Here is a 17106-nt window from a genome sequence, read left to right on the forward strand (position 1 = left end):
ATCATCATTTTAGAGTTAGTCTTGAATGACGGCCCTAGAACTATTTTTATCACTCGAGCATATACTATATCATCTAATGTGTAGGGCAATTGTTATTTTTTGTAAGTAGTCACACCTGAAGTGAGCATTTATCTTATCGTACATGCAACTACATGAAGTGGAGCCCCCTATGTGATAGCATAATTTAAATGGCAGGCCCACTTTAAAGAGACATCAAATGTCTATAAAACCCCTAATGACACTTGTAGACATCACTGAACCTGATCAAGAAAAGATCATGCTTTATAAGCTTCTTCTCTGGCTAGCACTAGGAAATGATGACTCTGAGCCCAGAAGTGACCAAAATAAGCTTGTGGCTTTTGGGTTCATTCACCAGCAGGGAAATCAGATGCCTTACAGCTCTAACAGCAAAATGATTAAAATGCGTACCTAGCTAAAATCTTGGATAGAGTGGGAAGAATTAGAACCCCATGTCAGACTTTAACTGTTCTCTGGAGCTCTATTCAACAGATTTCTCCTTACTTACTATCCCTGCATCAATGGTTTAAAGAGACAGAAAGTGAACACAAATTAAAGCACTTTTAGATAGAGTAGAGGAAATCTAGAACCCCGAAAGCTTGTATTGCTGTCTGTGTCCTTATTGGGGATTCTACTTTTCTTCATGTTTACTTCTTACATACTGTTGCTATAGCAACAATATTTCTAAACTCCTTAATTAAGTAGTAAAACCAAACAGTGGTTCTAATGCTTTCTCATTCTATCCAAAAAAAATAAAAAAATCAAGACATTTTGGCTTGACTTACTCTTTAAAGTGGAAGTAAACCCTCCTATTGTTTTTAGCCAAGGAAGATGCCACCGTGTTCTCTGTTTGATCTTTAACTACCATGATGCTGCATATGTGATCAGTTATGAACCAGCCATTGGATGGTTTGACAGTTTGGTTGAGAGCACAACCATTGTGACAGTTAACTTTCCTGACATTCCGGAAATGTAAAATTGTTGGGTTTTCCTCCACTTTAAAGGTAAACCGTGCAGAAGTGCAGGCACATTGTGCTACATGCAAGTATCTACATTAGACTAATGCAGGACTCTTTTGGGTCTACCCCTGAAAAAGTAACAGCGTAATGAAAGATAATGTCATTCCTTGTAAAAACTTTATTCAGTCAAAGCCAGTATACTTCATGTCCCCGTCTGAGAATATTTTTTTCTTGATGTGTTTCACCACTCTGTGCTTAGTTGTGTCTACAGTCTATTATAGATTATGGTGCAATGGGTCACAGAGAAACCGTTCTCAGGTGGGGACAAGCAGTATTCTGGCTTTGACTGGATAAAGTTTGTATAAAAAGTGGCTGGATTGCGATCTACTGTTGCAGCAACAAATTTTATGAGCTACGGTGGGCTTCCTTGGCTGAAATAAGAGACTGGAGCCTGAATCAGCACTGGCTTCTTCTAGTCCATTAACAGAAAGTAGTGAAAGATTCTCAACTGCCCACTGAAGTTCAGATATTTGATAATTGTAAAACAAGATTAGCAAAAGGATGGATGGTCAAAAAGCTTGACTTAGATAGAAGTTGAAGCACCATGCACAGCCTGGACCTATAATCCAAGAGGCTCTTCAAAGACCCAGGCATCAAAGACTAACACTGTCTTTTGTCACAGGTTATTCACTCATCTCCTTCTCTGTCCATCTCTTTGTATCCTCTATCCCTTTCAACTACCAAATTGTTACCTGTAGAAACGTTCCCCACTTTAAGGCTCGGTTCAAACAGGGGCGACTTGTCCAGGCGACTTCGCCGCCTGACAAGTCGCGCTCCGTTCTGTACTATGGAACCGTTCTAATAGGAGCGACTCAAGTCGCTCCGACTTAGAAAAAAGGTTCCTGTACTACTTTGGGGCGACTTCAGGCGACTTGCATTGACTTCTATACAGAAGTCGTTTTGCAAGTCGCGGCTGATCGTGTGCAGGTCGCTGCGCTGCAAGTCGTGCCGCCCCTGTGTGAACCGAGCCTAACACTTCTCTTCTCTATTCTGCAACAGACCACCTCAATGACAAAATCTCACCCTTGTCCTTCCCTGACCTAGACATTTTTGTCTACAACAGTTTATTCTCAGCCTCCCTGAACAAAATGACCCCCTTACTACATGCAGAATCATGCCTTGACTGCTACAACCTTGGCATGCAGGCAACACAAGAAATTTCAAAATAATAAAAAAAAACATAGTTGCACGCCTAAATGTCTGTGGGATTAAACTAGGTCCCAGCAAAACATCGCTAGGTGTAAATCTGCCCTTCAAAAATACAGTTCCTGTCTCTACACTGCTAAACATACCTATTTTATCACTCTCGTTACCACTGTCTCACACAGTCCAACTCTTTTCTACCTATAATTCTCTACTTTGTTCTCCACTGCCTCCACCCACTAACTCACTCACTGTTATGCCGCGTACACACGGTCGGAGAATCCGTCGGAATGCGTCTTATCGGACCGCGTCGTCAGATAATACGACTGTGTGTGGTATTCATCGGACTGATTCCGTCCGAATCTCCGTCGGACCCAATTTTCCAACATGTTGGAAATATTTCCCGACCAACTGGGCCGGTCGGACGTAATCTGATCATGTGTAGAGAATTTTGATCGGACCAAGTGCCACGCATGCTCAGATCAAATTCCTACATCAAAGCTATTGGCTACTAGCCTGAATCTAGTCCCATCGTAACGAAATTACATCATCACGTTCTGAAAGATCGGATTTTTCGACAACTTAGTCGGAACGTGTGTATGCAACAGTTTCGGACAAGATCCGACGGACAAAATCCGACGGACAAAATCCGACGGACAAAATCCGACGGATTTGGTTGTCGAAATCTCCGACCGTGTGTACAGGGGCTTAGAAACCATGAATCAGACCGAGACAGAAGTACAATTAAATCACACTTGTTTATTAAATAAAAATAAAAAGGTAAATAGAAAAAGTGTAGTCAAAGCATAGCCGGAGTCCAGTAACCGGATCGAGTAGTCAGCCAGGCCAGGGTTAAATAACCAGATCGGGTAATCAGCCAGGCCAGAAGTCAGGGATCCAAGTAGAGCAACAGCAAACAGAATAAGGAGCCAGAAGGGATGTCAGCAAGCCAGTCTTTAAACAGAACCGCAGGAGATGGTTTCTTGTGATGTGACCAAGGCGAAGGCAGAGGTGAAGTGAACTGGACAGGTCAGACAAGCAAGATCAGGAACAGCTGGTAACTGTGGAGAGAGATGAAAGCTGGCAATTAGCAGACAGCTGAGCAGCTGAACCCCCCTCCTCAATGACCCCTCTACCTCGGAGGGCCACCGGGCTTGAGGGAAAACCATCTATGGAACTCGCGGAGGAGGACAGGGGCATGTACGTCCGAGTATGAAACCCAGGAGCGTTCCTCTGGACCGTACCCCTTCCAATGCACCAGGTACTGTATGCACCCATGGAACCTAGCCAGCTACAAAGGCAGTAACATCAGCCCATAGACTAGGCCACCAGAATTGTTGGGAAATGGCCCAAATGAGTTGATTCATCCCAGGATGGCCAGCTGCCTTGGGAGAATGGTAAGTCTAGAGCACAGCAGTACGGAGACTCTCTGGGACAAAGCAGCGGTCACAAGGTTTTTGGGAGGAGCATGGACCTGAGCAGCAAGAATTTTGTCACCCAAAGGAGAAGTAAGACTGGTGCGAACCGTAGCCAAGATACAATCAGGAGGAATCATAGGAACCGGAACCAACTCCGACTTGGAAGTGGAGGAAAATTGTCATGACAAGTCATCAGCCCTTACATTCTTAGTATCGATGAGTAAGAATGAGACAATGTAATTAAAGCTCAACAAGAAAAGAGCCCATCACGCCCTTCTGGGAGAGAGTCGCTTAGCCTCAGACAAGAATGTAAGATTCTTATGGTCAGTAAGAATAAGAACAGACACGGTGGTACCTATAAGGAGATGTCTCCATTCTTTCAGGGCTAAAATGATCGCCAACAGCTCTCTGCCTCCAATCTCATAATTGCACTCAGCAGGTGACAATTTCTTGGAAAAGTAGCCATATGAATGCATAGCCCTCTCAGAGTGAGGACATTGCGACAGAAGCATCAACTTCTAGGATAAAAGGCAACATAGGATCAGTATGTGCCAACACAGGAGCAGAAACAAAGGCAGCCTTGGGAGTCTCAAAGGCCTTAATGAACTCCGGAGACCAACTCTGTGGGTTACCGTCCTTTCTGGTCATATCAGTCAGGGGCTTGACCAGAGACGAGAAGTTACGAATAAACTTCCAATAGTAGTTGGCAAAACCCAGGAAACTCTGCAGAGGACATAAACCCACGGGTCAAGGCCACTGTAGGACTGCCGAAAGTTTCTCTGGGTCCATCAAAAAACCAGCAGTGGAAATGACATACCTCAGGAATGTAACCTGTTCATGATGGAACTCGCACTTCTCCAGTTTACAATAGAGATTGTTCTCTCTTAGTTTCTGAAGCACACAACAGACATCTGTGTAGTGGCTCTCCAGGGACTTGGAAAATATGAGGATATCATCGAGATAAACCACCACACACAATTGCAACAAATCTCAGAGGACATCGTTAATAAATTCCTGGAAAACTGCCGGGGCGTTACAAAGGCCAAAAGGCATTACCAGGTATTCATAAAGGCCTGTTCTGGTATTAAACGCAGTTTTCCACTCGTCGCCCTCCTTAATGTGCACAAGATTGTATGCCCCCCTCAAGTCAAGCTTCGTGAAAACCGTTGCTCCCTTGAGGCAGTCAAATAACTCTGTAATAAATGGAATCGGGTAGGCATTCTTAATCGTGACATGATTGAGACCTCTATAATATACACAAGGTCTCAGTTCACAGCTCTTCTTCTTCACAAAGCAGAAACCAGCACCAGCAGGAGACGAGGATTTGCGGATGAAACCTTGAGAAAGTGCGCCAGCAACATACTCCTCCATGGCCTTATCCTCCAAGACCGACAAAGGGTAAACCCGGCCACGTGGAGGTATGGAACCAGGTTGAAGGTCAATTGCACAATCATAAGACCGGTGTGGAGGCAAACTACCAGCTTTATCAAAGACATCACTAAAATCGTGGTACTCCTCCGGCAGGGAGGGGAGTGAAGAGGTGCACAGGACCTTGGATACCTTCAGGAAGCATGTCTCACTGCATTGTGGTGACCAGGAGAGAACCTCAGCACGGAGCCAATCAAAAGAGGGGTTCTGCCTCTTTAACCAATGATAACCAATAACCAGCGGAAACCTGGGTGAGGAAATAACTTGGAATTGGATTAACTCATGGTGAAGAGTCTCTATGGCCATGGACAATGGAACTGTCTCATGAGTCACATGGGCAGGCTGTAAAGGTCTCCCGTCAAGAGCCTCAATGGCAAGTGGAGTGTCACACAGCTGAAGCGGAATCAAGTGCTGCGAAACAAATGCAGCATCAATGAACAGACCTGCAGCTACAGAGTCGATTAGAGCCTGTATCTCGATGGACAACTCAGCCCAAGAAAGGGTGACCAAAACCAGGGGCTTATCCTTCTGGATAACTGGAGGCGAAACAATGCCACCTAAGGTCTGTCCATGACAGGACCTCAAGGTTCAGGCGTTCCCTGGACGGGTAGGACAAGACTTCAAAAAGTGACCTGCCTGGCCACAATAAAGGCACAATCTCTTCCTCCTCCTAAAGGCTCTCTCATACGCAGAGAGACGCGTGAAGTCCAGGTGCATGGGTTCATCTTCACTGACCGACTCGGTACCAGGAGGCATGGGAGTTGAGGGAGGCATGGGTGGGACTACAAAGCTCGGAGGCAAACGTACAGGAGGCTTCCGCAAGCGCTCCTTAAGAGAAAGTCATTCTCTGAGTCTGGAATCAATGAGGATAGCAAACAAGATCAAGCTCTCCAGCTCAGTGGGTATATCTCGGGCTGCTATCTAATCCTTGATGGAAGCCGAGAGTCCATGAGAAAAAACAGCCACGAGGGCCTCATTGTTCCAAGCAACCTCTGCTGCCAGAGTACGGAATTTAATGGCGTCGGCAACAGTTCTCATACTCTGTTTGATGGACATGAGGCACTTGGCGGCAGAAGCGGAGCATGCGGGAATGTCAAATACCCTTTTAAAGGAGGCCACAAACTCAGGGTAACTCAAGACAACAGGTTTTTGAGTCTCCCATAGAGGATTAGCCCAGGCCAAGGCTCTCTCAGAAAGCAAAGATATCACAAAACCTACTTTGCTTCTGTCCGTGGGAAATGCCTGGGACAGCATCTCGAAGTATATCTCAACCTGATTGAGAAACCCTCTGCATTGAACTGGATCACCCCCAAATCGCTGGGGAAGTGGAGCAGAACCGGACATACCTCTTATAGAGGTAATACTCGAGGCGGGTGCCTGCACAGAGACTGGCGCAGCAGCAGGGACGGCCTGCGACTCAGGTTGTACCCGAGCAGCCAGCGTGGGGGATTCCAGGTGAGCTGTGTGACTCAGGAGCGTTTGTAACGACATGGCAAACTTTTCCAGATTGGATGCGCAAGATAACGGCATGGATCAAATATTACCAACAAGTGGATTGACTGTATCTTCTGAATTCATGGCCTTCACCTACTGTCAGAAACCATGAATCAAACCGAGACAGAAGTACAATTAAATCACACTTGTTTATTAAATAAAAAGGTAAATAGAAAAAGCGTACTCCAAGCATATCCGGAGACCAGTAACCGGATCGAGTAGTCAGCCAGGCCAGGGTTCAATAACCAGATCGGGTAATCAGCCAGGCCAGGGATCCAAGTAGAGCAACAACAAGCAGGATAAGGAGCCAGAAGGGATGTCGGCAAGCCAGTCTTTAAACAGTCTTTAAACAGAACCGCAGGAGATGGTTTCTTGTGATGTGACCAAGGCGAAGGCAGAGGTGAAGTGAGCTTTAAGTAGGCACGTCAGGCGAGCATGATCAGGAACAGCTGGTAACTGTGGAGAGAAATGAGAGCTGGCAATTGGCCAACAGCTGAGCAGTCAGTCCTGAGAAGGAAGGGCTAAGCCAGCCCTGACACTCACTGCCCAGGACATTATAAATCACTTCACAAATAAGATTGATTCAATTTGTGGGGAGATTACCACTGTAAGGATATCTCCTCTGCCTAACATTCCATGTCTATCCATACACTTGGTAGTCCCCCTTTTAGCTTTGCTACGATAGAGGAGATCACCATTCTTGCTTTAGTGACCACCTGCCCCCTGGACCCCATTACCTTGCAATTTCTATGATCACCCTTGAGCTCTATGCTACACTCTCTAACTTACATCTTCAATCTGTGCCTCTGTAAAACATGCACTGGTCACTCCTATACTTAAAATAACAAACACCTAGTCTACAACTGCCTAGCTACCACCTCACTGATAACAACCTTCTTGACCCCTTTCAGTCTGGATTTCAGCCAGAACTTTCCACAGAAATTGCTTTTCTAAAACTAACAACTTACTAACTGATAAAACCAATGGTCACTATTCTGTACTCTTACTCTGGAACCTCTCCATTGCCTGTGATACAGTTGAGTAATCCCTCCTCAAAAACTCCATTCTCTTGGCCTTAGAGAACTGGTTTTGTTGTTTTCCTCTTACCTATGCACTGTCAGTTTTACTTACAACTCTACCAACTCCACGCCTCTTCCTCATTCTGCTGGGGTCCCCCAAGGTTCCTTCCTCTGAACTCTTCTATTCTTTATTTACACCTCCTCCCTGGGTTAGCTGATAGCCTCCCTCATCTTCCAATAGCATTTCTTTACTGACGACACCCAAATCTATCTTTTTACTACTCAGCTCATCCCAGCAGTCTCCCCCCATGACACTAATTTACTAAAACAATTCCTTGTGCTATCCAAACCTCAGCTCATAATATTCCATCCATCTGTGTCCTCTCCCCTGACTTCTCTGTTGAGATGAGTGGCACAACTGTCAGTCACCCCACCTACCCTTCAAAGGGGAACCAGAAGAAATCCTGCACAATGAACTTTCTTTTAGACCCCACATGTAATCACTGCCAAAATCTTGCTGCCTCAACCTCTGTAACATCCATCCTCAACTTTGCCCCCAGCTACATCACCAATCTATTCTTAAATAACAACCAAACTGTTCTTTTTGCTACTCCCAAGACCACCTGCTCTCTAGCTCCCCTGTCACCTACTCCTACATTCACCCCCAGGACTTCTTCAGAGCCCTTCCCAACCCCTGGACATCCATACTTTAATTTGTCCGACTTATTTCCTACTGGATTCACCTTTGGGTGATCCCTCAAAACTCATCTCTTCAGAGAGACCTATACCGCGTCTAATAGACTGAACTATTATGGACAAACATATATAAAATACAAGTAATTACCTTTTTTTATCACTTGACCCTACTTTTTGGCTTGTACACTCTAAAGAGCAAGGCCCTCTGATTTCTCTTGTATTGAATTGGATTGTAGCTATAATGTCTCCCAAACCATTGGTGCCAACGCTGCACAAACCATTGGTTCTATATAAATCCAGTATTATAATATAATAACTGGTACTTTGTTACATGAAAAATCTCTGTACTTCAGCATTGTTGTAACCTTAAAAACATTTAATTTCTGTAAAATTAAATACACTTTTTTTTTTTTTTTTTTTTTAGAAAAAATAATTCCCTCCACAAGTTCACTGTACTGGTTTTAGCAAACCTTACTGCAGATTTTGACTGCTATTTTCTCAAAATATTGATATAATCATCAGCATGCCCATTCCCAAACTGTCTGCTAAGTGGTAGGACCTGTCTTTTTAATATTTATCTGATAAGTCAGTGTTGTGCTAAGAAATATAACAGTCATATCATTCCTTATTCCTTAACTGTAAAGGATCTTTTAAAGTATCTCACCAAAAAAACTTTCTTTTTCATACATCATCGGACACAGAGTTAGGCTAATATTCATTACCTACTGGGTTATACTTTATCTCCAGATGAATGGAAACTGGTAGACCAAAGGTCTTTAGACAGAAAGTGATCCCCTATAAAACCCCTTCATTTCAGGAAGTACGTCAGTTTTTTACCAGTGTCTGCAAGGTGAATGAGCACGTTTGTTTGAGCTCTCTGAGTTCCAGGTCTCTAGTCCCACAAATGGTTTTTAAATGCATCAAGGGCTTGACCAATCTGATCCATTTTACACAGGCTCTATATGCTTAGATAAATGGTACCCAAGCCTAGCAAAGAAGACTCAAGATCCTGCAAGGTTTTGCCTGTAATGCGACCTCCGGGCGCTGGACCCTGCAAAGTGAAATCCTGGACACTACAGCTGTAAGTCATTCCTGCAGGGTACTGTACAGGTCCAAGGGAGTGGAACCTAAACATGGAAAGGGTATCCAGTCCTTGAATGTTCTCAAGTGACAGGAACCCGCCGTGATGGGTGAAGATTGGGCTCTTAGTTTCTAAGCTGCCCTGTGCCTGGACGGGTAAGTGAAACCCCTTTATTTACTATTGTGGGGTGTTCCGAGTGATTGTAACAATCAGTCAAGCTAGCAAGAGGCTGGACACCTGTGTGCAGTGACCATACGGGGGAGTTTTGGGATTAGCTGTGGGTGTTTGCGAAGTTTACCATTTTTGCTTGTGTCTGGCAGTTTTTCACCTGTATGATGGCACACAACGGTGCGCCATTTCACCTTGATTCGTCATGATGCACATGCATTTGCACAAGATGCTGCTGTGCTCAGAGCACAGAGCAGAGCAGCATATGCGCGTAGCCTTTATCTGGATGCACGAAGATTCACATCATACACGAATACAGCCATGGGACCGCGCACTTGCATGCGCACGCATGCACAGAACATTCCGGCGCACAGCCAGCTCATTTAAGCTGTGTATGCCTAGCATGCAGTGCTTCCAGAAGGCAGCTGTGGGACACAGAGCAGGCTCTGAACCAGGCATTGGCAGCAGTTCATTTCTCCTTACCCAGGTCACGTGAGTCACCAGGTGTTGCTTGGCAGGCTAAAAGTGCTTAGCAGGATTTTTGCAAAGCGTTGTGTTAATACTACACCCAGGTACTATCTTTTTGTGGCTTGTAAATGTCTTCAAAAAAGAGGAGCGGGACTAACATTACAGGAAAGGGCACTCCTATGTCATCAATAGTTCCTGATAAACCTAGCCATACCGCCGGTGTTGTATCCCCTGAAAGACCAGAGTCTTCCGAGCAATCTGTGCCTATCTGGTATTGTGCCTACAGTCAATGCTGTTTCACCCTTTATCATCAAGGATGAACTTCCGCTGCCCTAGCCGGGTTAGAGCACAGAATTGCTTGAATGATTGCCTCCATCCCACAGGGTGGCAAGAAGAGCGACAAATCCCCCTCCCCGGAGCCTCCTAGTTTGGAACAGGAATGGTTTGAGGATGGGGAAGAGCTAAAAGCTCAGGATTCTGTGGAGGGCCTGGCAGATGAGTCTGCTTCTGAGCAATCTGGACAAGAAGATATCCAGTTGATGTTTGCCTCTCAGTCACAGAGGCTTTTGATCCAGACTCTTACTGAGATGGTTCATTCTGCCTTTAAGTTGCCTCTTGCAGAGGTTACTGAGCCCCCCTGGTCTATCAGGCCGCACAGGCTTTCCCCTTATACACTCTGTTGGAACAGACAGTGTATGCTGATTGGAAACATCCTGACAGGACTTTTGTTCCTCCTAAGAGATTTTCCCTTTTATATCCCATGGATCAAAAGTTTGTTAAGTGGAGCATGCCAGCCATAGATGCAGCAGTCTCTTCCTTAAAAAAGGACTTAACTTGTCCTGTAGAAAAAGCACAGGGCTTGAAAGACCCTGTTGACAAGAAATCAGAGTCATTAAAGGCTTCCTTTTCTTTGGCCAGTTCAGCTATTCAGCAAGCTGTTGCAGCTATTGGTATCTGCCAGTCCATAACGGATCAGGTCAAACGGCCTGACAGACCTAACCAGGAGGATGATCTGGCTGAATATAAGACAGATATTCCTCGAGTGCTGTGTTTTGCTGTTGACACCTTAAAGGATTCAATAAAGCAGGTTTCTCATACCTTGTCTGTACATATGTGCAAACTTTTGTGGCTTAAGAACTGGTCAGCCGAGCTTCCTTGTAAAAAGTTATTGTCAGGTTTCCCCTTTCATGGGGAATGTTTATTTGGTTATCATTTGGACAACTATGTCCAAAAGATTTCCAGGGGGAAGAGTTCTCTACTTCCTGTGAAGAAAAGCATCAGGCTTACCTTGTTTAAAACCTCAGGGACTGCTCCTCCTCAGGTGTCTCAGCACCAAGGCAGGTATGCCGCCAACAGGGCACTAGAGCCAGGGGCAAGCCACAAGGCCAGGGCCAGAAAAAGCCCTAGGTCCAAAGCCCTCCTTTTGAGGGGATGCCCCCACTCTATCGGGTAGGGGGAAGGCTGCTGCACTTTGCAGACATTTGGAGAACAATGGTTCAGGATGAGTGGGTCACCTCCAATATATCCCACGGTTACAGGCTGGAGTTGTGGGGGGTTCCCCCTCAGAGGTTTCTAAGATCCAGCGTTCCTTTGGATCCTCCAAAAAGAAGCTTATTGTTTCAGGCACTACATCATCTAGTGCATCAAGGAGTGATTGTACAGGTTCCTGTATCTGAAAGGGGAGCAGGGTTTTACTCAAACCTGTTTACGGTTAAAAAACAAAATGGGTACGCAAGGCCATTTTGGATCTAAGAGCCCTGAACCAGTACCTACTAATCCAGTCCTTTCAGATGGAGTCTGTCTGCTCAGTAGTATCCTCACTCCAGATGGGAGACTTTCTAGCCTCCATCGATATAAAAGATGCGTATTTACATGTACCTATCTTTCAGCCTCATAAGAGGTTCCTGCGATTTGCAGTAGAGGAACATCATTTTCAGTATGTGGCTCCATACTTCGGGCTTGCCACAGCTCTCCAGGTGTTCACAGAGGTCCTAGTACCAGTTTTGGGTCTCTTAAGGTTAGATACTTGGGTATCTGGATGACCTCCTGCTCAGAGATCACTTACTATAAGCTCTAGAACAGAGCATAACATGCACAGTGCAGTATTTGGAAAGCTTAGGCTGGATCATAAATACCGTAAAGTCAGCCTTGTAGACCAGCTCAAAGTATTTAGGTCTGACCCTAGATATGGTCCAAGCAAGGGTATATTTACCACCCATAAGCATCTGTGCCCTGAAGGATAGGGTGCTTCAGATAAGGGGCACCAGACAACCCTAAATTCAGCTCTGTATGAGTCTTCTAGGAAGGATGGTGTCCTCCTTCAAGGCAGTGCCCTATGCCCAGTTTCATTTTAGGCCTTTCCAAGCCAACAAGATGTCGTGTTGTAGCAGGAGAGGACAAGCCCTGGATTATCCAATGATTTTTTGTAGTCAGAGTCTTCATACGGAAATACGATAACCCCAACTACCAGGGCCTGAGGTGTGCCTTGGCCTGGCTGGACAGTATGCCTAAAAGAGGGCAAAAAGACACAAAGTAGGTGTGATGTGAAAGCTACAAAGAAGGCCCGCAACAATCGTTTAGTCCGGAAAATGCGAATGCCCGGCTGACTACAGGAAAGGGGGTTACGTATGTAGCTGCTAACATGGAGGATCTCCAGCGCCCCATGAACCTGATGTAAAGAAAGGACCCCCTGCGAGACCTACCAAAATTGCCCAGGAACCAGATGAATAACCAGAAAAGGGGGTTTGGATTCCAGCCAGGTTTGGCAAGTAACCTGGGCGTGAGAACAACTGTTGGTAGTGAGAGGATGGAGAAAGCGCAGACCCACGGAATGATGCAGAGAAGGCCAACTTACTTGCCCGACACCAAGGCTAAGGTACCGAAATATGACCACAAACCCCTAGCTTACAACATCCCCCTCATTGGTATAGATGGGTAAGTGGTAAGAGAGAAACTGCCTAGAGCACTAACTGGGAACTGCCAAGGGAAGGAGACAGGAAGTCTGAAACACCACGAAAACCTGTCCGGTAACTGGTAGCCGTGCCAAAGAGAAACATCCCTGACTCTCCTCCCTTAATGGTTAGAGAGGGTGAGCCGCAAAAATGGACAGCTTGACAGGAGTTTGTAGGTCCTGAAAACTGGTCACCTGCTAGAAACTTCATGGAATTGGCAGATGAGGCCAAATTGCTGATGCAATACCCAGCGAAAGCCATAAACATGAACCTATGAGACCATCCCGCCTTGTGAGAAGCCCACTGCAAACTCTGGATAAGAACCAATGGCCAGATTGATAATGCGAGACCACACTGCTCCCAGTTCTACAAGCCACTGTGAGAAATTCCAACAACACCTGAAGGCGCACTGAGAAGAACAGGAGCCGCAGATGAGACCTCAGTGCAAGCCTAACGGGCTATGAACCCCACCATCCTGACTAACAAATAAGAGCGCATAGAGAAACTTCATGCACTGGGTTGAAGAATCCTGCACGAAACATGCGCTGCACTGGTGGATGTAAGAGGTTTGAACAGAGTGGGGAATAACCCACTGAATACTGCCCCCCCAGCTGAGGCCGGGAAAGGGGTACCCCGGCGATAACTGAGCTAAGAGAGTTTGGTCCCACCCCTAAAAATGGGATGCTACCAAGCACTGAACCCCCATGCGACGGTGGAGGGATGAATGAGCACCGGCCTCCTCCGCAACCCCCCCAAAACCATGAACCAAGAAACACCCAACAAGCGAAAAGAGAACAGACAACCAACACACGAAACAATACCCCTACGTACCTAACAAGTATGAGGATGTAAGTGCAGAAATGACAAGACCAACAGCGCGTGAATATGAACCTAATGCTGACACAACCCTAGTGTATGTAGTGAGTGAGCCCGAGCAACCTACAGCGCCAAGACAGGTAATTAAAAACGAACACTCAGGGCTGAGGTACCCACAGACCGTGGTGGGTAGTAGTAAAGGTATGGTGAACGTGCACGTATGACGTATGGTATACGGGCGAGAAGATTGTGGGACGACAATCAATTAAAAACGAAACCTCAGCCCGTATGGGTCCATAGACGTGACGGACCCTGGATGTGAGCCCTAGCTAACAGACATACTACGAACATCAAGCTATGACATGAAAGTTTACAAACGAAATGCTATGACAGAACAACAGAGACAGATAGCAAACAAACCCTCGGGGCTGGTGTACCCACAGACCGTGGTGGGTGGACGTACAAAAGTGAAGAAATAAACGTGCAAACGTATGACGTACAGTATACGGGCGAGAAGATTGTGAGACGACAATCAATTAATAACGAAACCTCAGCCCGTATGGGTCCGTAGACGTGACGGACCCTGGATGTGAGCCCTAGCTAACAGACATACTACGAACATCAAGCTATGACATGAAAGTTTACAAACGAAATGCTATGACAGAACAACAGAGACAGATAGCAAACAAACCCTCGGGGCTGGTGTACCCACAGACCGTGGTGGGTGGACGTACAAAAGTGAAGAAATAAGCGTGCAAACGTATGACGTACAGTATACGGGCGAGAAGATTGTGGGACGACAATCAATTAATAACGAAACCTCAGACCGTATGAGTCCATAGACGTGACAGACCCTGGATGTGAGCCCCAGCTAACATGCACTACGAACGACCATAATGCTACGAATGGAAAAGCTATGGCAGAACAACAGAGACAGATAGCAAACAACCCTCAGGGCTAGTGTACCCACAGACCGTGGTGGGTAGATGTACAAGTGAGATGAAAAAGCATGCAGCGTATAACGTATGGTATGCAGGCGAGAAGATTGCGGAACGGCAATCAATTGAAACGAAACCTCAGCCCGTATGGTCCGTAGGCGTGACAGACCAGGAAATGAGCCCTGGCTAACAGAAAAGCTACGTACAAAACGCCATGACAGAAAGCAGACAGGTAGCAACAACCCTCCGGCCTAGTTTACCCACAAACCGTGGTGGGTAGACGTGCAAAGAAATGAGCGTGCACCGTATGATGTGTGTTATATGGGGGAGAAAATAAAGGGACGACAAACAAAATGAAACAAACCTCAGCCCGTACGGATCTGACAGAAACGCTGGACAGAAACGCTACGATGGAAAAGCTACGACGGAAAGAAAACGCTAGGACGGAAAAGCAGGACGGAAATGCAGGACAGGAACGTTACGACGGAAAGAAAACTCTATGACGGAAATGCAGGACGGAAAACGCTATGACAGAAATGCAGGACGGAAAAACGCTATGACAGAAATGCAGGACGGAAAAACGCTATGACGGAAAGAAAACGTTATGACGGAAATGCAGGAAGGAAAACGCTATGACGGAAATGCAGGAAGGAAAACGCTATGACGGAAATCCAGGACGGAAAGCGCTATGACGGAAATGCAGGACGGAAAAAACGCTATGACGGAAAGAAAACGTTATGACGGAAAGAAAACGTTATGACGGAAATGCAGGGCAGAAACGCTATGACGGAAATGCAGGACGGAAAACGCTATGACGGAAATGCAGGACGGAAACGCTATGACGGAAATGCAGGACGGAAACGCTATGACGGAAACGCTATGACGGAAATGCAGGATGGAACGCTATGACGGAAATGCAGGACAGAACACTATGCCGGAAAAAAGCTGGACCGAATGATATGACAGAAAAGCTGGACCGAACGATATGATAGGAACACTGGACCGAACGAACTGACAGAAAGCTGGACCGAATGATATGACGAAAACCCCTGGACAGAACATGATGACAGAAGAACGAAAAGACAGAAACCTGGGGCTGAGAGCCATGATAAACCCTCGTGACTGAAATGGGTGCCTGGACGTGCAGGGGGGGTGCGAGAGTGCCGGGAGGTGAACAGGTGGGTGAGTGCCCCCCCATGAAAACTGGAAAGCGTGTGGGCATCCCTTCCATAGCGCATGGCGATAGTTCCCGGGAGGTGAACTGGCTGGCAAGCGACAAGTGGACAGAAAACGCTGAGACAGAAGACCAGAAGAGAAGTCACAGAAATGCTGGGCAGAACGCTATGAAAGACATGCTGGGCAGAACGCTGAGACAGAAATGCTGGACCGAACGCTATGACAGAAATGCTGGACCGAACACTGAGACAGAAATGTTGGACCGAACGCTGAGACAGAAATGCTGGACCGAACGCTGAGACAGAAATGCTGGAACGAACGCTGAGACAGAAATGCTGGACCGAACGCTGAGACAGAAACAGAAAAACGCTAATGACAGAAAACCGCTTAAGACAGAAAACGCTGGCTGTGATCAAAACACTGCACTGACCAAAGTTTTTTTTTTTTTTTTTTCTTTCCCCCCACCAGGTGTGCGGCACGGATGTGGGGACAGACGCTGATCCCCCCTCCTCCCCAGAAACGTCCGGAGGCCCCCAGAGGCAGGCAAAGTCCATGGGGAGAGAGGAGCTGTCGGGCGGCCAATCCCCCCCCCATACTGGGAGAAACGGCGGGAGCACAGCACATGCGAGGGGAGAGGGGGAGCCGGCGGCGGCCGATCACCTCCCCCTCCCCCCCACGAGGAAAATCGCAGATTTAAATATATGTATATACATATATAAGAAACCTGTGGAGAAAGACGGACCCCCCCCCCCATGAGCTCTGGGAGAGAGGGGCAGCTGCACACTGGCCAGGAATGGCTGAGCAGAGTCCCCCCCAGCCCCTAAAATAAACAGCTGTTTGGCATAAGCCCATGTTATACAACTGAACAGGTGTGAGATGATAGCGATGAAATATTTTAATTGGATTATTCTATCCCTAGAAGAGATGAATTTTTGTAAGCAGTACTGAACTCAGACCAGTCAGAATCAGTAACCTGCACGAGGAGGTGGAGGAATGGAGGAAGGAGTGATGGACGCTCCCCCGCTCCCCCCCCCCCCCCGCGAGCCGGGAGAAGCGGGCGGGCGGCACGGAGGAGCATAAGGAGGTGGAGGGAGGAATGAAAGACGACCCCCCCCTGCTCCCCCCCCGGCACGAGCGCCGGGAGAAGCGGGCGGGCGGCTCGAAACTGCAAGGACGTGAAGGAAGGAGTGATGGATGGCCCCCCCGCTCCCCCCCGGCACGAGCACCGTGAGAAGCGGGCGGGCCGCACTGAAGTGCATGAGGAGGTGGAAAG

The sequence above is a fragment of the Lithobates pipiens genome, unplaced genomic scaffold, assembly GCF_037356315.1.
Source record: "Lithobates pipiens isolate NorthernLeopardFrog02 unplaced genomic scaffold, aLitPip1_a1.2 Scaffold_22, whole genome shotgun sequence".
In the NCBI taxonomy this organism is placed as follows: Eukaryota; Metazoa; Chordata; class Amphibia; order Anura; family Ranidae; genus Lithobates; species Lithobates pipiens.